This window comes from Bubalus kerabau, chromosome X, assembly GCF_029407905.1.
Source record: "Bubalus kerabau isolate K-KA32 ecotype Philippines breed swamp buffalo chromosome X, PCC_UOA_SB_1v2, whole genome shotgun sequence".
In the NCBI taxonomy this organism is placed as follows: Eukaryota; Metazoa; Chordata; class Mammalia; order Artiodactyla; family Bovidae; genus Bubalus; species Bubalus kerabau.
Genome location: NC_073647.1, coordinates 153,524,103 through 153,551,573, shown reverse-complemented (window position 1 = coordinate 153,551,573; position 27,471 = coordinate 153,524,103). Strand labels below are relative to the sequence as shown.

At 39.5% G+C, this 27,471-nt stretch overlaps 1 protein-coding gene and 1 long non-coding RNA gene across 4 annotated transcripts in view; one reads left to right on the top strand and one right to left on the bottom strand.

Annotated features, from left to right (window-relative positions):
* Positions 1 to 27,471, top strand: part of AP1S2 (adaptor related protein complex 1 subunit sigma 2) — a 157,763-nt gene that overhangs the window by 27,161 nt on the left and 103,131 nt on the right. The gene's annotated exons all lie outside the window — the stretch shown is intronic.
* LOC129640441 (uncharacterized) overlaps positions 1 to 27,471 on the bottom strand; it is a 227,622-nt gene that overhangs the window by 162,635 nt on the left and 37,516 nt on the right. For all 3 annotated transcript variants that reach the window (XR_008708812.1, XR_008708810.1, XR_008708811.1), the window contains exon 2: positions 5,541 to 5,662. This is a non-coding gene — a long non-coding RNA (uncharacterized LOC129640441). The remainder of the gene's footprint in view (positions 1 to 5,540; positions 5,663 to 27,471) is intronic.

Sequence of the window (27,471 nt, the reverse complement as noted above, 5' to 3'; positions counted from 1 at the left end):
ACTAAGCAAGAAACTGAATAGAATATCTGTAAGATATAACTCAACTTTTTCTTATTTTGAAAAAAGTTGAAAGATTGGTAAAATAATAATTATTGACACTGAGTGATGGAATATGGGGATTTATTATACTGTTCTCACTAAGCATGTATGAAATTGAAATTTTCATAATAAAATGCTTAAAAATTTAACAAGCTATTGAATAATACATGTATCTGTTTTTTTAAAAGAAACTTATAACACTGCATTTTTATGTATGAGTTGTCAGTAAAAATCTTTCCCTTAAGTCAATGGCTCTCAAGAGTGAAAGGATTTTCTATTTGTCTCATACCTATTACTGCCCAGGATGAAAGTTCAGTCAATTCAAATGTACCTGTAAAATCCTCCACCTAATATTTTTTAAATGCCTGCCATACACTTCAGACAACTTCTGAAATAATTTTGCTTATTTCCCCTAACAGCACATTATTGCTTTTTGTTGAACTAAACAAAAGTCTTTTTTATTTCTTTATTATTGTCATCATTATTATTATTACTTAACACAAACTGGGTTCTATTCTGTCCTCTCTACAGCAATACCCAGGTGAAGAATATCACAGGTTTCCAGTCTCATTAAGATTTCTTCCTGGCATCAGGAAAACATTGAGCTGGCAAAATAAATAGCTCAAATCACAGAAATATATTAAAGTGATATGGAATCCTGTATGCTTCATAGCCCTAATCATCAACTCATTTATATTCTTGGGGATTGAAGGAAGCATATTAAGAAAGGATATTCTTGCCTTGTACAAAATTGTCACAGTTGGCTAGCAAGAAATATTAAAGACTGAAGAAATATCCATGAAGCAGTCACTTGGTTTTCTGAAGCATCTCAATGATACCCAGAATTCATCAAGTTCATGGTTCTACATCTTGGATTGTGAAAAGTAACTAGGCAATGTGCATGATTTTGACCTTTAATCAAGATCTCTTTTTCTTCATTATATTAGGAATAATGAATTGTCAGAAATATCATTGGCTCAAAGCAACATTCTGGGGAAATGGCTCGTGGGTTTTAGAAATTAGATGGCAATCAACTCAAAATCTCCAGATGACCTTTTTTTAAAGACACTCCAAGTATCTTAAAAGGAGAATAGCCTACCTTTCCAGCTTTAGCTCTTACCACACCATCCACATGTTGACCAGACTCCTGTTCAGGTAAGAAACACTAGAGTGAAGAACATACATAATATGGTGGTGAAAAAATCTGAACAGGATAGAGGGACAGGGAGAGAAGACCAAGGAGATTAATGAAATCAGGGAAGACTCAAAAGCATGAACTCAAGGTCTGAGGAGCAGAAGACATCATGCCTCCTTTGCTGAGGAGTCAAATTACTTCTTTCATGTCAGGACAGCAATGTAAAGACAGAAAACAGGGAAATTTTCAGTCAAATACATTTTACTGGGCAAAATAATACCTAGGCAACTTCACTCTCAATGACCTCTCTTGGCAATTTGAGGAATACAAAGGAAAAATTACTGATATCAAATGATTGACACCATTCCTCCCTTGACTGACATTAATCACAAGTTGCTGTCCATAAAGGAACTTTTATTTGATGGAGAAAGAAGCATATGTCACTTTATCTTAGCATCAAACTTAACAGTAGTTCTGGGATTCATTTGCATGGACTACAGGCTATGTCTGGAGCTCTACTCCTGATTTTGATGTTCAAAAAATTACAAAGTATAACACATGACAATCTAAGGGAGAGAGAAAGACCAAGAGTGAGGCTGGAGTGGGACTTGTAGAGTGTGACTTTACCTAAATCCCCTCGCTTCCTTCAGTTTAGTTCAGTTCAGTTCAGTCACTCCGTCATGTCCGACTCTGCGACCCCATGATAGCAGCACACCAGGCCTCCCTGTCCATCACCAACTCCCGGAGTTCACTCAAACTCACGTCCACCGAGTCGATGATGCCATCCAGCCATCTCACCCTCTGTCATGCCCTTCTCCTCCTGCCCCCACAATGAGTCAACTCTTCGCATGAGGTGGCCAAAGTATTGGAGTCTCGCTTCCTTAGTGGATACAAAATATCAGCCAGATATATACAGACACTCTTAGTGGCCAGAGAAGAATCATCTCATCATTTCCTTTTCTGCTTTATTGATTTCCCAAAAGATATAATCAAAGAGTCAGTGTTGGATGGACCTAGTGGAGATGCCACTCATGGTTCTGCCCTTGTACAATCATCCCAGGAGAAAGCCTTGTCCATGGATAGGCACAGCTGTACCATGCACCCCTGCACTCTCCAAGGCCATGTGACACAGACCCATGACCCTAGTAATGGGGTCCAAGCCCTGACACAGACTAACTCTTCTGCTAAAAGAGTGAGGAGTAAGTACAGATTTTAACTCTGCAAAATTGATTTCAGGCATTGAACATGAAGCAAATGTTGAAAGGAAAATATAATTTTTGTGCCCAAGTTTCCCTAACTGTCCAATGCCCTTCTGCAAAGATGTCCATGATTTAATACCAAGAACCTGTGAATGTTGTCACCTTATGTAGCCAAAGAGATATTCTAGATGCCATTAAGTTAAGGATTTTGAGGTGGGAAGATTATCCTGGATGATCTTGGTGTGCTCAAAGTATTCACATGGGTGCTTATAAAAGGGACATAGGAGGAGTCAGAGAGAAGGAGATGTGGTAGCTAAAGCAGAACAGAGAGAGATTCAAAGATGCTGTGTGGCTGGCTTTGAAGACAGAGGAATAAGCCATAAGCCAAGTAATGCACATGGCCTCTAGAAGCTGCAGAAACGGTAAGGAAACAAATTCTCTGCTAGAACATTCAGAAGGAATCCAATCTGAAATCCCATTCAGACTTCTGACTTTCAGAACTATAATAAATTTGTGTTGTTTTAAGTTGGTAAGTTTGTGGTCATTTGTTACAGTAGCACTTGGAAACGAATATGACAATAGCCCATACAGACAAGATGAGATCAGTTTACTCCTGGTCCCAAAATTACAACACATCAAGTCCCATCTGACTTGTCAGTATAACTCTAGTCTTTCTTTGACTTCTCTCAACAAATAAAAGGGGAAGTTCACTTCTTCCAGGGATTTGCCTTGGTTGTTTCTGGATGACTTAGTCTCCTCCTGGTTTGAAGCCACTCCTTCCCTCCACCCACGGGACCACTGATGACTCTGCTGCTGGTCAGTGTCCACTCCCAGGTTTACTTCCAAAGCATTCCTGCATTGCTCCTCTGCATTGCTTCACCCAGAGCATGATCCTAATCAGCTTCCCTAATTTCCAAAGTGAAATGCAAATGCAAGGCTGAAGCTTATAGTATAAAAAAAAAATAAGTAATGATAAAACTACTAGGTGAGGAAATGACAACACAGAAGTAACTATCTTAGGTTGCATTCCTCAGAACTGAAACCTGAGATGAGAGTTCTTAGGCACGTGATTTCTTCTGGGACAGAGAAAAGGAATGAGGAAAGTAGGATGGGGTAGTGGAAGGAGTGAAGTAATCGCGAGGTCTTACCGGGATCTAGCTTCAACTTGATCCCATATGGAATTCTGGGGTACAAATTGTACCAGAGGACAGTACCACCTCGAAGGAAAAGGGACCAGCCTTCTGTACCCTGTGTCAGTCTGTCATTAGCCATAGCCACTTGGAGAATGGGGTAACAGGACTCCCAGGTGACAACACTCCCATTCTGCTGGGAGCAATACTCCAGAGAAAGAGGCAGGGATGAACAGGCAACATTCATTGCTGCTAAGCGATGGTGTCAGTTCAGTTCAGTTCAGTTCAGTTGCTCAGTCATGTCAGACTCTTTGCAACCCCATGAATTGCAGCACGCCAGACCTCCCTGTCCATCACCAACTCCCGGAGTTCACTCAGACTCACGTCCATCGAGTCAGTGATGCCATCCAGCCATCTCATCCTCTGTTGTCCCCTTCTCCTCCTGCCCCGAATCCCTCTCAGCATCAGTCTTTTCCAATGAGTCAACTCTTCACATGAGGTGGCCAAAGTACTGGAGTTTCAGCTTCAGCTTCAGCCCTTCCAATGAACACCCAGGACTGATCTCCTTTAGGATGGACTGGTTGGATCTCCTTGCAGTCCAAGGGACTCTCAAGAGTCTTTTCCAACACCACTGTTCAAAAGCATCAATTCTTCAGTGGTTAGCCTTCTTTATGGTCCAACTCTCACATCCATACATGACCACTGGAAAAACTATAGCCTTGACTAGACGGACCTTTGTTGGCAAAGTAATGTCTCTGCTTTTGAATATGCTATCTAGGTTGGTCATAACTTTCCTTCCAAGGAGTAAGCATCTTTTAATTTCATGGCTGCAATCATCTGCAGTGATTTTGGAGCCCCAAAAAATAAAGTCTGACACTGTTTTCACTGTTTCTCCATCTATTTCCCATGAAGTGATGGGACCAGATGCCATGATCTTAGTTTTCTGAATGTTGAGCTTTAAGCCAACTTTTCACTCTCCTCTTTCACTTTCATCAAGAGGCTTTTTAGTTCCTTTTCACTTTCTGCCATAAGGGTGGTGTCATCTGCATATCTGAGCTTATTGATGTTTCTCCCAGCAATCTTGATTCCAGCTTGTGCTTCTTCCAGCCCAGTGTTTCTCATGATGTACTCTGTGTATAAGTTAAATATAAGCAGGGTGACAATATACAGCCTTGACATACTCCTTTTCGGGGGTGGTGTCAGGGGTCCTTAAAAAGGGATGTGCGCAGTCACCAAGATCATCCATGAAAAGAATCTATCACAGAGCTCACAACTAGTCCTGGAAGAGCACCTCTGCCAATTGCCCTGACTTCACCACTGTTTGAAAGAGTTAACTTTACTTTTCATTTTTCCACCTCCTTTTCACTCCACCAACAGAAATATCCTTGAGCCATCTCTTCTCTCTGGAGGAGAGGTCCCAGAGACATTTCTTTCTCCCTTAAAGACATCACCCAATTCTGTTTCAGCTTCAGAATTTTCCAAAATGATTGACAGGCCTAACTTCTTAATCTTGGTCTTAGGACTCCAGGAAGACATTGGAACTAAAAAGCCCAACCTTAGCACATCTGTCTGAATCTAATGTAAAACTGAATAACATGCATGTACCATACTAGCAGTTCGATCTACGTTGAGCCAAGGTGATTAGCTCATCATTTCCCTTTCACAGATATTCACTCTTCCTTGGGGAGGAAAAGATTAATTCTTCATTTTTTTCCTGCCATGCAAAAACAACTCTATGAGAACAAGCAGGCACTGAAATTCTATAAATCCCCTCCTAAGGAAGGACATATCACCAAAAAGTGTTATTTATACTACAGGAGGCAAAACATTAGAGGCCTTGAGAAAAAATTAATGAAAAAAAGGTAGACTAGAAAAGATTTAAATTCATTTCAAATAATAAATGTACATGCTGTTTAATGGAGCAAGACTGCTTCAGTTCATATATTCATATACTTATATTCAGACATTTGTATGTCTGGGTCATGATGTATTTCTTATTATATAGGTAGGACTTAAAAATAAAGTTAAAAAACTCACCGATGTAAATACTTTTCACCACATAGACGACTTCTCTCATTTTCATCCAGAAGAGCTTGGTTTCTTAATGTCACTGGAGGTTTACAAACCTTCCTTTATCATTGTTGGTCTTTGCTTCCTATCTGCAAAAGAGAAAGATCCATTTGGGTATTTGTTTTTCCCCTAAGCAAGAGAATTATTAACTTTATTCCATATCCCAAAGGTGAATTGATCTCTACTTCTCTACAAAACCTGCTTTAAGCTTTGAAATGATAACATTATGGATTGAAGTAGGTAGAATCAGGTCCCCTAAAAAGATATGCTCAAGTCCTAACTACCAATACCTATAAATGTGATCTTATTTGGAAATACCATCTTGGCAGAAGTTATCAAGTTAAAAATGACATCATATTATGTTAGAGTGGGCCCTAATCCAGTGGCTGGTATCCTGGTAAGAAGGAGGAAATTTGGACACAGAGACACATGAAGAGATGGCTACGTGATGACAGAGGCAGATATTGGAATGATGTACCCTCAAGTCCAAGAATGCCCAGAATTGCCAGAGACCACCAGAAACTAGGCAATGGCAAAGAAAGACTCTTCCAAGAGCCTTGAGAGAAAGAATGGCCCTGCTGACACCTTGATTTTGGATTTCTTGCCTCCAGAACTGTGAGAAAATACTTTTCTTTCATCTTAAGCCTCTGGTAATTTGTTCCAGCAGTTTTAGGAAACTAATACAAGGGTTTTCTTATTTCTACTCTCTCCATTGAATTTTCAAATATATTAGCAAATATTTACATGTACCTGCTTGAATATTCATAAAACATCTCTGAAAAAAATTCTCTGACAACACTAGTTGCCTTTGGGAAAGGGAAGTGGGTACCTGCAGGATAAGGGAAGGAGATTTTTTACTATAATATCCTTTTGAATTTTAAACCATGTAATGTATTATCTATTTTTAAAACAAATAAAAATTTTGAAAATTTATGGCTCACACTCAATCTGCCTAGCAATCTTCCCCAATTCCCCAGAGATCACTGCTGATGGACACCTGTCCCATTTTTTTAAACAAAGATGTAAAGTCCTAAAAGGAAGGATCACCCTCTTTCACAGAAAACCCATGGTTCACAGTCATTTCCTTTTTGTACCAAAAACCCAAGAAGGCTAAGTGTCCAGTCTTATTCAGAGATATTTTTACTCATCTGTCTCTCTCTTTCAAGCTATTCGCTTAAGGATTAAAAAGGTACAGCACTGGCAACTAAAATAATGTATCCATGCTATCCTTAATTACTGACTTAAATGAAGAGCCGTTGTCAGATTTCCTCATTAAAAGACCTATTTTATGAACAGATAACTCACACAAATGATTTAAGAAGGACAGATTCATCAGTTTGAGGTTGAATCCAACAAGGTACACAAAGTTAATTATATAATTTGAAGTGTTGGGCAAAATTGGTCCAAGGGTCTTTCAACATCAAAGCCTCCAGTGGAGAAAGATGTGTAACTGGGGCCTTCAGCTAAACTCTCCTGTATGACGACTCTATACAATATTGGTGATCAGTGCATATTTCATAAATTGAATACAATTAAAAACATAAAATGAAGAGCTAGAAGACACTCTGGAATTCTTAAGCATGTTTCCCTAGCAATGCTCTGAAAATGAGCACTAGGCTGGGTTGGAGTTTTCTTATCTGAAAATACAGTGATGATAATATCTGCCTCTTGGGGTTGCTGAGGAGGTTAATGGATGTGAAGCATATGCAGTAGATGCAATTGGTACCTTGCCCAGATTCCATTTACAAGGCCAGAGCACCCACCCCCTTGCTGGGGAGAACGTGGACTACCCCAGCTGCCTCCTTCTCTGCAGAACTGCCCTGGAGTGATGGTAGCTATGCTCTCCAGGAAGTTACCCCACCCCATGGTCCATCGCCAAAGACTGACTGATATGGGGGTACAAAAAAGACCCCTTCTCTCAAGGCAAGGATAACTCCAAGGTGTGATTTGTATTTCAGAGCCTCTCTTTAAGAAGGTGAGACCATGTCCTCACTCAGCTTCCCACCTCCTCTTAAGTTCTTCCTGAAGGGCACTGCCCACAATGCACCAGATTTCCTTCAGAGCTTCAGGTTCTGCTTCTAAGGAACTCGACCTAAGAAAGGAGGTGTGCACATGCTAAGATTCTTCAGTCGTGTCCGACTCTGTGTGACCCTATGGACTATAGTCCACTAGGCTCCTCTGTCCATGGGATTCTCCAGGCAAGAACACTGGAGTGAGTAGCCATTCCCTTCTCCAGGGAATCTTCCCAACCCAGGGGTTGAACTTGGGTCTCCTGCATTGCAGGCAGATTCTTTACCATCTGAGCCAGAAAGTAGCAATACAAAACGTGGAAAGAAAGAAAGTTACTTGGGTGAGTCCTACTTAGATTTCTTTTAAAAACTAGAATAAATAAATAAAAACTAGAGACCCTGTAGTAAAGGCCTAAATTTAATATTATGTGCTGTCTTGACATCTGGTGAAATCAGCAGGGTCTCAAATTGCCTAACTGCAAGTTCCTCTGCCTACTCTGCCACAAAGGTTCTTTAGCCAAACACCTCTCTTTATCACAAGGACCCGCAGCCTTCGAACTATTCAAACAAGCCAGTCATGTCCTCCTGCAGAAGCCAGGGTACACCTCACCCTCTTGAAGCCTGCCTCACCTCACCATGAAGCCTGCCTCTCACAGCCCCTGGTTGTTTGCTCTGCCTCTGAGGCTAAACCCCACATAGCCGTACGTCATGTGTGGGATCCTCCTGCTCCAGACTGTGTGTGACTAATAAACCATTGTCCATCTCATCCCTCCAGTAGTGGATGCTGTGTGTTCAGCCATCCCCAAAACTCCAGAGTGGGAATTCACTCACCACGAGTGGGGTAAAGAGAAGGCAGTTGAAACAAACTCTTGTTACCAAGGCTTGTAAGAATTCTTAGCTTTTTAACTTCTCCATTGTTTTGTTAAACTTGTCGATTTTCATATATGAAATTGAGAAAAGCCAAGAGTGTGTGTATATATATATATGTATGTGTCAAAGAAACAAGATTAGGTTGGAAGAAGCTGGAGCATCATCTTTCTCAGTGGCAAACACAGTGGCTATGCGTGGATGAGAGGCAGGGGTGGATGAAGTAGGGCTCAGCTTGGGCCAGAGGAAGACAAGAAGAAATGGACAACTTGCTGAGACAAAACTGTGTTCCAAATAGAAGCCTGGGTGCTCCCCATTAGACCAAGGTGCTTGCCATTAGAAGAGAAACCAAAAATCAGTGGGAATGGATCAGAGCTCAATAGTGAAGGAAGTAAAGGTGCTTGGGCAGAAACAAAAAATGAATGACGAGTGGGTGAAATACACACTGTTAAGAACTCCTAACGCTGTAGTTCTTATTCGTGCAGAATGTGAGGGATGAGATTTGGTTTCTCTCACTAGTTTTAGCTAAGGTCATCAAAAAGTTTAGCAGCCTTTAAAGTATGCAGTACCTCGACCTTGACACTCATCCTAGTTATGAGATCATCAAGGACAAGTTGAAGGAGGGGCCCATTTTTAGAGCCTTACAGAAGAAACCTTTCTGATAATCTTCAAATCACACCCTTCTGGACTTTTCATCAATTCAACTCATGATTTAGGCACTAAGTATCTATACTATATAATATCTAATGTACCATGTTTTTCCATATGTGCATCTATGATATGAGAAAATCTTCCCTTCTAACAAGCCCAAAGGTGAACCTTATGTATCCCAAATTTTGAGAACTTATACCCGAAAAGATGCAAAGGAGAAAAAGACAGCTGAAGCAGGGATATTAAAATACAAGAGTGTTCTTTTGGAAAAGATGGGTCAGAGGCATTTCTCCAATGAAGATACGCAGACAGCCAACAGGCACATGAAATGATGCTCAAAATCACCTCACACCGATGAGAGTGGTCATCAGAAAAAAGTCTACGAACAGGGAGTTCTTAGCACTCCAGTGGTTAAGACTTGGCACTTCACTGCCATGGCCTAGGTTCAATGCCTGGTTAGGAACTAAGATTCCGAAAACTGCAAGGCAAAGCAAAAAGAAAAAGTCGACAAAAAATAAATGCTAGAGAACGTGTGGAGAAAGGGAACTTTCCTACAATGTTGGTAGGAATGTAAACTGGTGCAGTGACTATAGAGAACAATATGAAGATTCCCTGCATGCATACTCAGTCATGTCCAATTCTTTGCAAGCTTATAGCCCACCAGGCTCCTCTGTCCATGGGATTCTCCAGGCAAGAATACTGGAGTGGGTTACCATTTCCTCCTCCAGGGGATCTTCATAACCCAGAGATCGAACCCACATCTCCTGAGTGACCTGCATTGGCAGGCAGATTCTTTACCACTGAGCCACCTGGGAAGCCCTAACAGATACACACTACTATATATAAAATAGACAAACAATAAAGATTTATTATATAGCACAGGGAACTATATTTAATACCTTGTAATAACATACAATGGGAAAGTATCTGAAAAAGAATATATATATGTATGTGTGTGTGTATGTGTGTGTGTCTCACACACACATATATATGTATTAATAACTAAGTCACTTTGCCGTACACCTGAAACTAAATCAACATTGTAAAAACTAAAAAACATACTTCAATTTTAAAACATGGGTCAGAGGGAGTTTTTCTTTAAATAAATAACATAAAATAAAATGAAATAAATAAAATATTAATACAAGATCACATAGATTGTCACACTATTAATGGACCAACAGGAGGGGAAGAAACTGTTGAAAAGAATATGAAGGTAAGTGTTCAGCCTCCTGAAAGATAGGGAGGCTAACTTGGGCTTTGAAGATGAGTAGGATTTAAATAGACATAGAAAGCATTCCACGCATCCACAGGATGATGAAAGTGAGCATTCAGTATCCATTAATTACTGAAAAAAAAATAATAACAAACATCTCAACAAGTATACAGTGGCTGCCATTTTAATTTGGCTGAGTCCCTATTTGAGGGAAACATTTTGGTTACAAGTGACAAAGAAATCCAATTTAAACACTTAAATCATAAAAACCACAACTAAATGGTGCCACACTAATTTTTTTTAAAATAACTTTATTGAGGTTAATTGACATTCAATAAACTGTACATGTTTAAAGTATATAATTTGATAAGTTTTGACTTATGTATATACCCATGAGGGCTTCCCTGATGGCTCAGTCTGTAATGCAAGAGACTGCCCGCAATGCAGAAGACACAAGTTTGATCCCTGAATTGGGAAGATCCCCTGGAAAAGGAAATGGCAACCCACTCCAGTATTCTTGCCTGGAGAACTCCATGGACAGAGGAGCCTGACAGACTACAGTCTATGGGGTCGCAAGAGTTGGCCATGATTTAGCGACTAAATCACCACCACCATATACCCATGAAACCATCACCATAGTCAAGATAATGAAAATAAACATCACCCCCAAAAGTTTCTTTGTGGCATTTTGTAAACCCTCCCTCTCAATACCTCCGCCCAAATTCTCCCTCTATACTAACTCTGTTCATGAGACTTGACCATGTAGCTCATGCAGTACCACCAAGGACCTGGTTTCTCACTATGTAGTTTCTTCTCAGCCTTCTATGCTTTTGGCATCATCCTCAGGGGTTCACACTGATCTCCTGGCTTGCTCCTCACTGTAGCAAAATGGCAGCTCAAGTCCAAACCTCATCATCCTCACACCAACTCTTCAGGACAAGAGATGGTTTCTTTCTTTCTGCCTACTTTTCTGATCTTGAATCATGTTCCTACTTGCTCTCTGCACCCCAGCTTCACTGGACTATTTCAAGCTCATCACATTTGTTATTCTTACTTCTATCAAAGCACATGGGTTTCCATGGTACATTCCTCCCTCTTCACCTGGTTAACACACACTCTAATTTCATCTCCCAGTGTAAACCTCATGACAAGGTCTGTCCCTGTTATATGCTCTCAGTACATAGTGTAGTTCTCTTTCATGGCAATATTATTCATATAACCATTTGATTAGTATCTGCCTTTTCTATAAGAAAGAAACCATGTCTGGTTTGGTTCATCATTGTATCCTCAGCATCAAGCCAGTGTCTGGACAGTGGGCACTTAATACGTATTTACTTGTTGATTGGATAGTTGGATGGATGGAGGAATGGATAAATGAACTGATAGGTGGATGGATGGGTGGACTTGGCTTCTAAAAATGGCCATGTAACTAATTAGCTACATAACCTTCATCTTTTTTTGAGCTTCAGTTCTCTCAACTGTGAAATGAAAAGGTTGGACTAGTTGACCTTTAAGATCCTTTCTGAATTTAAAGTGCTGAATTCATAAAGTGTTAATGGCAAGAGAATTTCTTTAACTGCAAGTATGGCAGAAACAAACTAAAAAATGGTGTTTGGAGCTACTCTGCTATCCTTTTACAAATGTCACTTTTAATCTAATCCTGACTTTGTGTGGTCTCATGCAGTAGTTAGCAATCTGGAGAAACTGATATCCTACAACTGTTATCAAGCAGCTGGAATTGCCAAATAGCTAATACAAGTTAGAAAAAATATATATTGACAGTCTAGGCAGATGCTAAGTTAAATGTTATTGAGAACATTTACACACGTTCCTTTCCTAACCCTATCCCCCAAGATTCATTTCAGTTCAGTCGCTCAGTTGTGTCCGACTCTTTGCGACCCCATGAATTGCAGCATGCCAGGCCTCCCTGTCCATCATCAACTCCCGGAGTTCACCCAAACTCACGTCCATCGAGTCAGTAATGCCATCCAGCCATCTCATCCTCTGTCGTCCCCTTCTCCTCCTGCCCCCAATCCCTCCCAGCATCAGAGTCTTTTCCAATGAGTCAACTCTTCGCATGAGGTGGCCAAAGTACTGGAGTTTCCGCTTTAGCATCAGTCCTTCCAAAGAACACCCAGGACTGATCTCCTTTAGAATGGACTGGTTGGATCTCCTTGCAGTCCAAGGGACTCGCAAGAGTCTTCTCCAGCACCACAGTTCAAAAGCATCAATTCTTCAGCGCTCAGCTTTCTTCACAGTCCAACTCTCACATCCATACACGACTACTGGAAAAACCATAGCCTTGACTAGACGGACCTTTGTTGGCAAAGTAATGTCTCTGCTTTTGAATATGCCATCTAACCCGGACTGGCGACTCGTTTCATATATGATATTATACATGTTTCAATGAGCTGGTGCACTGGGACGACTCAGAGGGATGGTACGGGGAGGGAGGAGGGAGGAAGGTTCAGGATGGGGAACATGTGTATACCTGTGGCAGATTCATGTTGATATATGGCAAAACCAATACAATATTGTAAAGTTAAAAAATAAAATAAAATAAAAAAATAAACTGAATATGCCGTCTAGGTTGGTCATAACTTTCCTTCCAAGGAGTAAGCATCTTTTAATTTCATGGCTGTAATCAGCATCTGCAGTGATTTTGGAGCCCAAAAAAATAAAGTCTGACACTGTTTTCACTGTTTCCCCATCTATTTCCCATGAAATGATGGGACCAGATGCCATGATCTTAGTTTTCTGAATGTTGAGCTTTAAGCCAACTTTTTCACTCTCCTCTTTCACTTTCATCAAGAGGCTTTTTAGTTCCTTTTTACTTTCTGCCATAAGGGTGGTGTCATCTACATATCTGAGGTTATTGATATTTCTCCTGGCAATCTTGATTCCAGCTTGTGCTTCTTCCAGCCCAGAGTTTCTCATGATGTACTCTGCATATAAGTTAAATAAGCAGGGTGACAATATACAGCCTTGACGGACTCCTTTTCCTATTTGGAACCAGTCTGTTGTTTCATGTCCAGTTCTAACTCTTGCTTCCTGACCTGCATACAGGTTTCTCAAGAAGCAGGTCAGGTGGTCTGGTATTCCCATCTCTTTCAGAATTTTCCACAGTTTATTGTGATCCACACAGTCAAAGGCTTTGGCATAGTCAATAAAGCAGAAATAGATGTTTTTCTTGAACTCTCTTGCTTTTTTGATGATCCAGCAGATGTTGGCAATTTGATCTCTGGTTCCTCTGCCTTTTCTAAAACCAGCTTGAACATCTGGACATTCAAAGTAAAGGGTGGATTAGGTTTGATGCAAGGCTAAAAATAAAATTTCCATATTTGAGTGATATTTAGTACAAAGCATTATTATCATATTGACATAGTTCTATCTTGAATTTACAAAATAGCCTTGCTATATCGAAATTCACAGAAATTTGATTAGCTCCTAAATATATTTTCATTCAGGGTCCAATTCATATCCATCTATTTCTGCATCTTTTTGATATTTGGCAAAACTAATACAGTTATGTAAAGTTTAAAAATAAAATAAAATTTAAAAAAAAAGAAAAGAAAATATAAATCATCTTTTTGCTTGACACGCCTATGAAGTGCAAGATAAAATTTCCTACCTGTTCCCCCATTCAACATCTGGATCTGAACTATAATTTGCCTATAAATAAGAAATGAGAATTTTGATCAGGCAGCTTTGCAATCTGTTCAAAATAGTCTGGGAATACTTGATTGCATAACAAATCTCCAAGTAAATTAAGTGGTGTTAGGAAAGTTTAACTACCATACAATATTTCATTATATTTTATCCCCTTAAAAATTTATACTTTCTAATGAAATGATGCAGCCAGAGTACTGATAAAGAGAGCACTATATGGAAATGTCTTTGTGAAAAGAACCTTCCCTTGTTGAGGAAACCAAGGCCCTGTTGTTTCTCCTCTAAGTGGCTGGGGCAGGAACTGGCTTACTGTTCCCCAAATCCATTTTCATATTCTCCTTTGCTCCCAGGTAGACTGCATTTCCCAGCCTCCCACATGACAGATTCCTGGCCAATGGAATATAGGCAGGAGGTTATACACCCCACTTCTAAGCCTGGCTTATAAAATCCTCCCATTAAACCTCTACCCTCTTATCTCCCACACATTAAAGATGGCAGAGCTAAGTATGCCTTGCTTTGTGAACACTGTGTAGTGCAGAGCCTCTCTCCACTGTCTCATATTCCCAACCACATCACAAACTTGCAGAAGAGAGACTACATTATCGTATCTCTCATTCTTCTCAGTATCTTAGGCTTTTGAGCACAGCACACTACCAAAAGCCCCCACTAAAAATTTGCTATAGGTGATTATTTCTTTTCCCCATTTTTTTCTTCATTTTATTTTACTTTTTTTAAATTTTATTTTTAAACTTTACAATATTGTATTGGTTTTGCCAAATATCAAAATAGATCCACCACAGGTATACATGTGTTCCCCATCCTGAACCCTCCTCCCTCCTCCTTCCCCATACCATCCCTCTGGGTCGACTCAGTGCACCAGCCCCAAGCATCCAGTATCGTGCATCGAACCTGGACTGGCGACTCGTTTCATATATGATATTATATGTATTTCAATGCCATTCTCCCAAATCATCCCACCCTCTCCCTCTCCCACAGAGTCCAAAAGACTGTTCTATACATCAGTGTCTCTTTTGCTGTCTCGTACACAGGGTTATTGTTACCATGAAGAGTAAAGAAGAGAAGAGAGCTTGACATTCCATGACTTTTCTGCTCAAGAACCACCTATTCTTGCATAAAATGGACCCATAAAATAGAATGGCTGAAAGAATGGAGAATATTTTTAGCTTCTTCAAATGAGTGTGTTAGTCCAAGTTCTTACAGAAGTACATGCCAAGATAAGTTGAATCAGTTCTAATGAGGTGGATGAAACTGGAGCCTATTACACAGAGTGAAGTAAGCCAGAAAGAAAAACACCAATACAGTATACTAACACATATATATAGAATTTAGAAAGATGGTAACGATAACCCTGTATGCGAGACAGCAAAAGAGACACAGATATATAGAACAGTCTTTTGGACTCTGTGGGAGAGGGAGAGGGAGAGGGTGGGATGATTTGGGAGAATGGCATTGAAACATGTATAATATCATATATGAAACGAATCACCAGTCCAGGTTCGATGCATGATACTGGATGCTTGGAGCTGGTGCACTGAGACGACCCAGAGGGATGGTACGGGGAGGGAGGTGGGAGGGGGGTTCAAGATGGGGAACACGTGTATACCTGTGGCGGATTCATGTTGATGTATGGCAAAACCAATACAATATTGTAAAGTAAAAAAAAAAAAAATTGTAAACATACAGGGATTTTACTAAGAGAAATGCCTATGAAAGAAAATGGAGAGTGAGCCAGGAAAGCTGGACAGTCATGAGACCGTGATGTGAGGCTGACCCAGAGTGAAGAAGCGATGGGGAGAAGGTGGGGCAGAAGTGTGCTGCCATGTAGTCTAAGGTTTGGCAAGGCCATTAGGGAGTCCTCAACCCAAAGTTGGCCATCAGAGGAATCCCATGTCCTTCCAGAAAAAAAAACCTGTCTTCTCCTGCCACACATCACTGGCTGGGAGCAGCCCGTGGAGCTTGAGCCCTTGCCTCAAACTTGGAGGTGGATTTCAGAACCCAGTAGCTGGGGCCATCAATCAGTTATACTCCCTGCAGTTCTTCAAAGCACATTCTCATCGTCTCTACAGAGTTCTTTTAAAAGTGACATGAGTTTATCCATCTTATCTATATATCATTTTGTTTTAATAAATTTTAGACACTGTGAAAACAAAAAGGATCAGGACCAGATAGAACTAGATTCCATGATGGGTCCTGTCATCAATTTTGTTTTTATCAGTCACCATCAGTCAATCACGTAATGTTCCCCCATTGAATAATTAACCAAGTTAGGATTTACACTCAGCTTTTAGTTATGGGGGATGGAGATTTTAAAAATGGTTTAATCAAGACAGAGGTTTATTTCCCTCTTATATAATGGAAGTCTGCAGTTAAGTATAATAGCTCTAAAGTATCATCCTGGACCTAGCCACCTACTATATTTCTATTCCTTCATTCTTAGAGTATGATTACCATCCTCAATGTTACCTCAGGTTCCAGAATGGATGCTGAGAATCCAATTATCATGTTTGTATTCCAGTTAGGATAAAGGTGAAAAAGTGAAAAGCATAAGGGACATATACTAGCTATGGGCCCCTTTAAAAAACAAGAAATTATTCCTGGGAAGTACCAATATATGCAGACAATTTCAGCATACAACTCATGGGCAACACTGTGCTACATGAAAGGCTGAGGAATATATTCTTTAAGCTGTGCATAAAAATTCCCCAACTCTTTTCATAGAAAAAAGGTTATGAATGCTGCTGCTGCTGCTGCTAAGTTGTGTCAGTCCTGTCTGACTCTGTGTGACCCCATAGACGGCAGCCCACCAGGCTCCCCCATCCCTGGGATTGTCCAGGCGAGAACACTGGAGTGGGTTGCCATTTCCTTCTCCAATGCATGAGAGTGAAAAATGAAAGTGAAGTCGCTCAGTCGTGTCCGACTCTTAGCGACCCCATGGACTGTAGTCTACCAGGCTTCTTCATCCATGGGATTTCTCAGACAAGAGTACTGGAGTGGGGTGCCATTGCCTTCTCCATAGGTTATGAATACTGGACAGGTATTCTTTTTCCCAGCCATTTCTTAGGTTTGGTTCTGAAGAGCAAGTTTTAAATTAAAAAAACTGGTGAGGTTTTTCCTGTGCTACTAGATGAATTGATTATATTAATAACAGCCACTGATCCACTTTAATTGCCTTCCATAAATTTGCACATATTGTTTATCAGTTGTCTTGTCCATATAATCTGCTCATTTTGTACTTTATTTCCTCTATGGAGGAAAAGTGTTTTTCCATTGTATAAGAAGTCTTCTAGGCTATCTGCCCACCCCACCAGCTTCCTTCTCTGACAATTGCTCTCCCAGACAAGAGTGGTTCCTGACTCATATTTATAACTACCCAATGCATCTCTTGACCCTTGAATATTGAGTCAGGAATAGAAACTAACCCAAGCTGAGCAAACCCATTTCTCTCTTCTGAAAACTAGAATCTGGAATCAAAATTACGTATCTGTCTCCACTGGTCATTTGAAGAAAGAAGATGTAAATTTATAAATGATAGGGACAGACATCTTCTGCCATGTTTATGGGATAGTCAAGAAAGCCAGTCTGCCAACAGAGGAGAGGCAAGCAGAGATGGCACAGCTCTTACTATGCTATAGTTATGTGGATTAATGCCTTCCCCAGATATTTTCCAAAATATTATATCCAAGTAGATGAACTGGAAAGACAATAAACAGCTGGTAGCTAGTTTCAGGTGTTTTCCAAACTACCTTTATTACTATGCTCTAACTAATACAATCCAAACCTTTTCTTCTATGGTTCTTCCAATGTGGTACACTGGAACCAGAGTGGAATGTGTTGATTTTTCAATGTGTTCCCCGATCCCTATCCCTATCCTTCATGTATATTTCTTTGAGTAGCTACCTGTTACTTTATACCTGTAGACTTATCCTTCCTGTCATATGTTATCATAGTTATTAAGGATAAAAATAGTGATAAGCGGTCAGGTTACTGGTTTGGCTTGTTGGATTCAATCTGAGAAATGGAGTTCATTTGGGGTTCTACACTATGTTAGGTCTGGAAACTGAACAGATAAGTAAGACATGGACCCTGGCCAGCATTTTATAAGTGACTCTCACCAAACTCTAGTAGTATGTGTGCACATCAAGTCATATCAAGCAAAAAGGAGTTAAGATCTCTTAGTTGGAAGATGACTCAATAGCCGAAGGGTAGAAGGAGAAGATGATTCCACTAATTTCTTGGAAAAGGGGGATTGTTTCACAAGTCTTTTATTTTCCCTATCTGACCTGATTTTTATCTACACCCTTCTGTTTGTTTGTACTTGGTGCATAGATAACTCTACTGAGAAGGGGATCAAAAAGAATGCCAAAGCTCTATTCTGACCACAACACTATAAGACTGAAAATCGACTACAAGAAAAAAAACACAAAAAACACAAACACGTGTCTGCTACTAAACAATCAACAAATCACTAAAGAAATCACAGAGAAAATTTTTAAAAATACCTAGAGACAAATGAAAATGAAAACACGATGATCCAAAACTTAAGGAACACAACAAAAGCAGTTCTAAAAGGGAAGTTTATAGTGATACAAGCTTGCCGCAGGAAACAAGATATATCTCAAATAAACAACCCAATCTTACACCTAAAACAAGTAGAGAAAGAAGAACAAAAGCCAAAGTTAGCAAAAGGGAATAAATCATAAAGATCAGAGAAGAAATCAATGAAAGACTAAAAAAAACCCCAATAAAACTAAAAGTTGGTTCTTTGAAAAGATAAACAAAAATTGATAAACCTTTAGCCAGACTCATTAAGAAAAAAAGGGAGCGGGTCCAAGTCAATAAAATGAAAAATGAAAAAGAAGTTACAACCAACACTACAGAAATACAAAGGATTATGAGAGACTACTACCAGCAACTATATACCAATAAAATGGACAACCTAGAAGAAATGGACTTCTGGCTGCTGCTTCTGCTGCTAAGTCGCTTCAGTCGTGTCCGACTCTGTGTGACCCCATAGACGGCAGCTCACTAGGCTCCCCCGTCCCTGGGATTCTCCAGGCAAGAACACTGAAGTGGGTTGCCATTTCCTTCTCCAATGCATGAAAGTGAAAAGAGAAAGTGAAGTTGCTCAGTCGTGCGCGACTCTTCGCGACCCCATAGACTGCAGCCTACCAGGCTCCTCTGTCCATGGGATTTTCCAGGCAAGAGTACTGGAGTGGGTTGTCATTGCCTTCTCCGAATGGACTTCTTAGAAGGGTATAATTTCCCAAGACTGAACCAAGAAGAAATAGAAAATATGAATAGACTAATTACCAGCACTGAAACTGAATTAGTAATTTTAAAACTCTCAAACAAACAAAAGTCCAGGACCAAATGGGTTCACAGATAAATTCTACCAAATATTTAGAGAAAAGTTAACATCTGTCCTTCTGGAACTTAAAATTGCATAGCAAGGAACATTCCGAAACTCATTCTATGAGGCCACCATCACCCTGACACCAAAACCAGACAAAGATACTACACAAAAAAGAAAAATCACAGGCCAGTATCACTGATGAACATAAATGCAAAAATCCTCAACAAAATATGAGCAAACCAAATCCAACAATACATTAAAAGGAACATACACCAAGATCAAGTAAGATTTATCCCAGGGATGCAAGAATTTTCAATATCTGCAAATTAAGCAATGTGATATACTGTATTAACCATATTGAAAAATAAAAACCATATGATCATCTTAATTGATGCAGAAAAAGCTTTTGATAAAATTCAACATCCATTTATGATAAAAACTCTGCAGCAAGTGCGCATACAGGAAACATACCTCAACATAATAAACGCCATATATAACAAACCCATAGCAAACATCATTCTTAATGGAGAAAAGTTGAAAGCATTCCTTCTAAGATCAGGAACAAGACAAAAGTAACCACTCTTGCCACTTTTATTCAGCATAGTTTTGGAAGTCCTAGCCACAGCAATCCGAGAAGAAAAAGAAAGAAAAGGATTCCAAATTGGAAAGGAAGAAGTAAACTGTCACTGCTTGCAGAAGACATAATACTATATACAGAAAAATCTAAAAACACTACCAGAAAACTAGAGCTCATCAATTAATTTGGTAAAGTTGCAGGATACAAAATCAATATTCAGAAATTTGTTTCATTTCTATAGACTAACAATGAAATATCAGAAAGAGAAATTAAGAAAACAGTCCCATTTAACATTTCATCAAAAAGAGTAAAATACCTATGAATAAACCTCCCTAAGGAGGCAAAGGAGAAGGCAATGGCAACCCACTCCAGTACTCTTGCCTGGAAAATCCCATGGGCAGAGGAGCCTGGTGGGCTGCAATCCATGGGGTTGCTAAGTCGGACACGACTGAGCGACTTCACTTTCACTTTTCACTTTCCTGCATTGGAGAAGGAAATGGCAACCCACTCCAGTGTTCTTGCCTAGAGAATCCCAGGGACGGGGGAGCCTGGTGGGCTGCCGTCTATGGGGTCGCACAGAGTCGGACACGACTGAAGTGACTTAGCAGTAGCAGCAAGGAGGCAAAAGACCTGTACTCCAAAAACTATAAGACACTGATGAAAGAAACTGAACATCACATAGATAGAAAGATATACCATGTTCTTGGATTGGAAGAATTAATACTGTTAAAATGACCATACTACCTAAGGCAATCTACAGATTCAATGCTGCTGCTGCTGCTAAGTCGCTTCAGTCGTGTCCAACTCTGTGCGACCCCTGAGACGGCAGCCCACCAGGCTCCCCCGTCCCTGGGATTCTCCAGGCAAGAACACTGGAGTGGGTTGCCATTTCCTTCTCCAATGCATGAAGGTGAAAAGTGAAAGTGAAGTCGCTCAGTGTCTGACTCTGAGCGACCCCATGGACTGCAGCCTACCAGGCTCTTCCATCCATGGGATTTTCCAGGCAAGAATACTGGAGTGGGGTGCCATTGCCTTCTCCGAGAGACTCAATGCAACCCCTCTCAAATTACCAAAGGCATTTTTCACAGAATTAGAACAAAAAATTTTACAATTTGTATGACTCAGATGGTAAAGAATCTGCTTGCAATACAGGTGACTCGGGTTTGATTCCTGAGTTGGGAAGATCCCCTGGAGAAGGAAATGGCAACCCACTCCAGTATTCTTGCCTGGAGAATTCCATGGACAGAGGAGCCTGGAGGGTTACAGTCCATGGGATCGCAAAGAATCAGACACAACTGAGCAACTAACACACACACACACACACACACAGAAACGCCAAAGACCCTGAACAGCCAAAGCAATCTTGAGAAAGAAAAAACAAACTTATGTTTACCAGGGAATGAGAGCAAGGAGGGATAAATTGGGAGACTGAGATTGACATATACATATTACTATATATAAAATAGGTAACTAATAAGAACCTACTATATAGCACAGAGAACTTTACTCAGTACTCTGTAATGGCCTTCATGGGAAAAGAATCTACGAGTCGCCAGTCCAGGTTCGATGCACAATACTGGATGCTTGGGGCTGGTGCACTGGGACGACCCACAGGGAGGGTATGGGGAGGGAGGAGGGAGGAGGGTTCAGGATGGGGAGCACGAGTATACCTGTGGCGGATTCATTTCGATGTTTGGCAAAACTAATACAATATTGTAAAGTTTAAAAATAAAATAAAATTAAAAAAAAAAAAAACAGAGTGGATATATGTATAACTGATTCACATTGCTGTACACCTGAAAATAACACAACATTGTAAATCAACTACACTCCAATAAAAATTTTTAAAAATTAAAAAAAAAAAAAAGAGCTGGAGGAAGTTAGACTCCCTGACATCAGACTATACCACAAAACTACAGTAATCAAAAGAGTATGGTACGGGCACAGAAGCAGACATATAGATCAATGGAACAGGACAGAAAGCCCAGAAATAAACATACAAATTTATGGTCAATTAATCTACAACAAAAATATATAATGGAGAAAAGACAATCTCTTCAATAAGTGGTGCTGGGAGAATTGGACAGCTATATGTAAAAGAATAAAATTAGAACATTCTCTAGCACCATATATGAAAATAAACTCAAAATGGATTAATGATCTAAATTTAAGACTGGATACTATAAAACCCCTAGAGGACTACATAGGAGAACACTCTGACATAAACTGCAGCAGCGTGTTTTTTTGGACCCATCTCATAAAGTAGTAGAAACAAAATAAAAAATAAACAAATGGGACCTAATTAAACTAAGAAGTTTTTGCACAGCAAAGAAAACAAATGAAAAGGCAACCTACTGAATGGGAGAAAATATTTGCACATGATATGACTGACAAGGGATTAATTTTCAAAATATACAAACAGGTCATGTAGCTCAAAATCAAAAAAATAATAATAAAGAAACAACCCAATCAAAAAATGGGCAAAAGTTCTAAACAGACATTTCTCCAAAGAAGACATACAGATGGCCAACAGGCACATGAAAAAGATGTTCAACATTGCTAACTGTTGGAGAAATGCAAACTGAAACTACAATACAGTACAACTTCACACCAGTCAGAATGGTTATCATTAAAAAGTCTACAAATAATAAATGCTGGAGAGGGTGTGGAGAAAAGGGAATCCTCCTACAGTGTTGGTAGGAATATAAATTGGTGCAGCCACTATGGAGAACAGTATGGAGGTCCCTCAAAAAACTAAAAATAGAGTTACTATAAGATCCAGCAATCCCACTCCTGGGCATATATACAGAAAAGAGAAAAACTCTTAATTCGAAAAGATATATGCACCCAATGTTCATAGCAGCACTATTTACAATAGTTCAGATATGGAAACAATCTAAATGTCTATCAACAGATGAATGGATAAAGAAGATGTTGTATATATAGACAATGGAATATTAGTCGGCCATAAAAAAATAAATAATGTCATTTGCAGCAACATGGATGGACCTAAAGGTTATCACACTAAGTAAAGTGAGACACAGAAAGACAAATATCGTATGATATCACTTTTATGTGGATCTAAAACAAATGATACAAATGAACTTATTTGCAAAACAGAAACTCACAGCATAGAAAACAAACTTATGGTTACTAAGATAAATTTGGAATTTGTGATTAACAGATATAGACTACTACATATAAAGTAGATAAACAACAAGGACTTACTGTATAATACAGGGAACTATACTGAATATCTTGTAATACCCTATAATAGAAACAAATCTGAAAAAGAATACACACACACACATTTATATACTATTGTTCAGTTGCTCAGTTGTGTCCAACTTTTTGCAACCCCACAGACTGCAGCATGCCAGGGCTCCCTGTCCTTCACCATCTCCCAAAGTTTGCCCAAGTTCATGTCCACTGCATCAGTGATGCCATCCAGCCATCTCATCCTCTAATGCCCTCTTCTCCTTTTGCCCTCAATCTTTACCAGCATCAGGGACTTTTCCAATGAGTCAGCTGTTCAAATCAGTTGACCAAAATACTGGAACTTCAGCTTCAGCATCAGTTCTTCCAGTGAGTATTCAGGGTTGATTTCCTTTAAGATTGACTGGTTTGATCTCTTTGCTGTCCAAGGGACTCTCAGGAGTCTTCTCCAGCACCTGAGTTCGAAGGCATCAATTCTTTGGCTCTCTGCCTTCTTTGCAGTCCAGCTCTCACAACAAGGGTACATGACCACTGGGAAGACCATATCCTTGACTATATGGATCTTTGTAGGCAGAGTAATGTCTCTGCTTTTCAACACACTGTCTAGGTTTGTCAAAGCTTTCCTTCCAAAAAGTAATCGTCTTCTGATTTCATGGCTGCATTCAGCCATTTCAAAGCCCAAGAAGAGGAAATCTGTCACCTCTTCCACCTTTTCCCCTTCTATTTGCCATGAAGTAATGGGGCCAGATGCCATGATCTTAGTTTTTTTAATATTTAGTTTTAAGCCAGTTTTTTCACTCTTCTCCTTCACCCTCATCAAGAGGTTCTTTAGTTCCTCTTCGCTTTCTGCCATTAGAGTGGTATCATCCGCATATCTGAGGTTGTTGATGTTTCTCTCGCCTATCTTGATTCCAGCTTGTAACTCATCCAGCCTGGCATTTCTCATGATGTACTCAGTATATAGGTTAAGTAAACAGGGTGACAACAGACAATTCTGTCATACTCCTTTCTCAATTCTGAACCAATTAGTTGTTCCATTCAGGGTTCTAACTTAACTGTTGCTTCTTGAGCTGCATACAGGTTTCTCAGGAGACAGGAAAGATGTTCTGGTATTCCCATCTCTTTAAGAGTTTTCCACAGTTTGTTATAATCCATACAAAGGCTTAAGCGTAGTTGATGAAACAGAGGTAGATGTTTTTCTGATTCAGATTTATATATACACACACATATATATATATCTGATTCACTTTGATATATATCCCAAACACTGTAAATCAACTATACTTCAATTAAAAAAAAAAAAAAAACTTTCTCTTACAGAGAAACTTTCTGTGAGAAGAATACAAAACTTCTGTGGGATTCATTAGACCTGTGGGATTAATTACTGGAGACCACCCAGTGTCTTTTATTATATGAAATAAATGGGATGCAGCCTAAAAACAAACAAACAAAAAGTGCCAAAGCAAGGTAAACAAAAGATAAAAATCTACAGGTAACTACTTTTAGGTGGTTTTCAAATCAAAAAGCTCAAAATTATGCCAGGTTATGAAAGTTTATAAAAATTTTAATGCAGATACAAGGAAACAGCAATAATTTTTCTTAATCCTCCCATTACCTCTGATCTGCCTTGCTATTAAAAAAAAAAAATTGAGCTCCCTGCCTTCTGGAACTTTTTACCAGCAGGAGGCGAGAAATCATATAAATTGCTAGAAACAAATGGTAACAGTCAGTCATTTCTTTTGTAATGGACCATTAGATTGGTGTATTTGCATGTATCATTAAGATTTATTGCAAATTCTCTAATGGAATGACAATGCTAGAGAGACAGTCTGTTTAATACAATTAGAATGTAGGCTTCTGAGGTAAAATTACTACACATTTTTCTTGGAGGAGAAAAAAAAATGTATATCCTCTACCATGAAAATACCAGTGAGAAAGAAGAAGCTATTCTGAATGCTTTTGTCCAATTTAACATTTTTCTATCATAACAAAATTCTTATGAATTTCACATTAGCCAGTGATTTGTAAGGCAAGCATCTTCCAGAGTAAAAATTTTTTAAAGGTATAACACAGGATAATTAAGAACAGGAACATCATCTTTTATTCTTTGATGGAAAAGGCAGACGCTTTCTGGATGCAATTATCAGTGAAGGTCAATGTTATGTCTCTAACAAGGAACTGCAGAACACTCATCTGAGCAATGCTTCTTTGTGGCAGATCAGAGTTGGAACTAGATACAAACTCCCAAGTGGGACAGAACCAGAGGCCTGACCTTGTTTAGAGACACACAAAGGTCTATCCCAGCCTAGAGGTTGGTTTTCAAGAATTTCTGGTGCCAAATTTAATTTTCACACCTCTTTTTCCCATTAGTATTTGGTAGTATTGGTCAAATATCTCCTATCCCCAATGGAAGGCCTCCCCAATGAACATTGCTCCCTTCTACTCCCTCAAACAACAGAACTATCCCATCACTCCTTGAACTGCTGTCACAGCTTTCATGGCACCCTGACTCACTCCAGAGAAATTATAAAACTATATGGAAATTAAACTCAATACAGTTCTGCATTTGGAAGATTTTGGGGAATACCTTCCCAAGCTTGTAGCAGGTCAGGAAGCAACAGTTAGGACTGGACATGGAACAAAAGACTGGTTCCAAATAGGAAAAGGAGTTCATCAAGGCTGTATATTGTCACCCTGTTTATTTAACTTATATGCAGAGTACATCACGAGAAACGCTGGACTGGAAGAAACACAAGCTGGAATCAAGACTGCCGGGAGAAATATCAATAACCTCAGATACGCAGATGACACCACCCTTATGGCAGAAAGTGAAGAAGAACTCAAAAGCCTCTTGATGAAAGTGAAAGTGGAGAGTGAAAAAGTTGGCTTAAAGCTCAACATTCAGAAAATGAAGATCATGGCATCCGGTCCCATCACTTCATGGGAAATAGATGGGGAAACAGTGGAAACAGTGTCAGACTTTATTTTTCTGGGCTCCAAAATCACTACAGATGGTGACTGCAGCCATGAAATTAAAAGACGCTTACTCCTTGGAAGGAAAGTTATGACCAACCTAGATAGCATATTCAAAAGCAGAGACATTACTTTGCCAACAAAGGTTCGTCTAGTCAAGGCTATGGTTTTTCCAGTGGTCATGTATGGATGTGAGAGTTGGACTGTGAAGAAGGCTAAGCGCCGAAGAATTGATGCTTTTGAACTGTCGTGTTGGAGAAGACTCTTGAGAGTCCCTTGGACTGCAAGGAGATCCAACCAGTCCATTCTGAAGGAGATCAGCCCTGGGATTTCTTTGGAAGGAATGATGCTAAAGCTGAAACTCCAGTACTTTGGCCACCTCATGCGAAGAGTTAACTCATTGGAAAAGACTCTGATGCTGGGAGGGATTGGGGGCAGGAGGAGAAGGGGACGACAGAGGATGAGATGTCTGGATGGCATCACTGACTCGATGGACGTGAGTCTGAGTGAACTCCGGGAGTTGGTGATGGACAGGGAGGCCTGGCATGCTGGGATTCATGGGGTCGCAAAGAGTCGGACACGACTGAGCGACTGATCTGATCTGATCTGAAGCATTTTGGAGACTTAATTTTTTTAATACAACATTAAATTAACATATTGAATGTTATGCATATATTCTATAGAAAGATGAGATTAGTAAAAAGAAGAGAGAAAGCTAGAATTAAAAACCAGTGACTTTAAAATGTATTTTAACAACATGAATAACTTAAATCTTCCTCCTGGCATCAGAAAGACATTCTGGAATATTTTTCAGAGATAAATTCTGGTTATTTGAAATTTAGTGATAGGATGTGTTTAGGTATAGTCAAATGGATCAATACAAATGGAGTATGGCTAACTCAGAATGCTACAACACCAGAGGAAAGAAAATATTCAAGAGAAATATGTAGTTTACTATACATTCAGAAGCTTAAAATATTTTTTGTTATACTTAAAATGCATATGGTGTACTATATTACAAATGAGGAAATAAAGTGTGAAATTAAGTGAACTACTGAGTGGTCAATCAGTTTAAGTACATCATATACAATATTCATTAAATTGGTTGTATATGTTACATATTCTAGACAGATCATCCGAGGATATATATACTTTGAAAACAGTCCTGAAAAGTGTAAAGCTATTGACACGTTGATGGACGCTTTCTGCAAATATTCTTCCAAATGGTATATCCGACTAGATGACTCTGGTGAACCCAGTGTCAGGTCCTTTCCTAACTACCCTCTTATTATTATGATCTGACCAATACAATCTCAAACCTTTCCCTCTCTGGTCCTTCCATATGG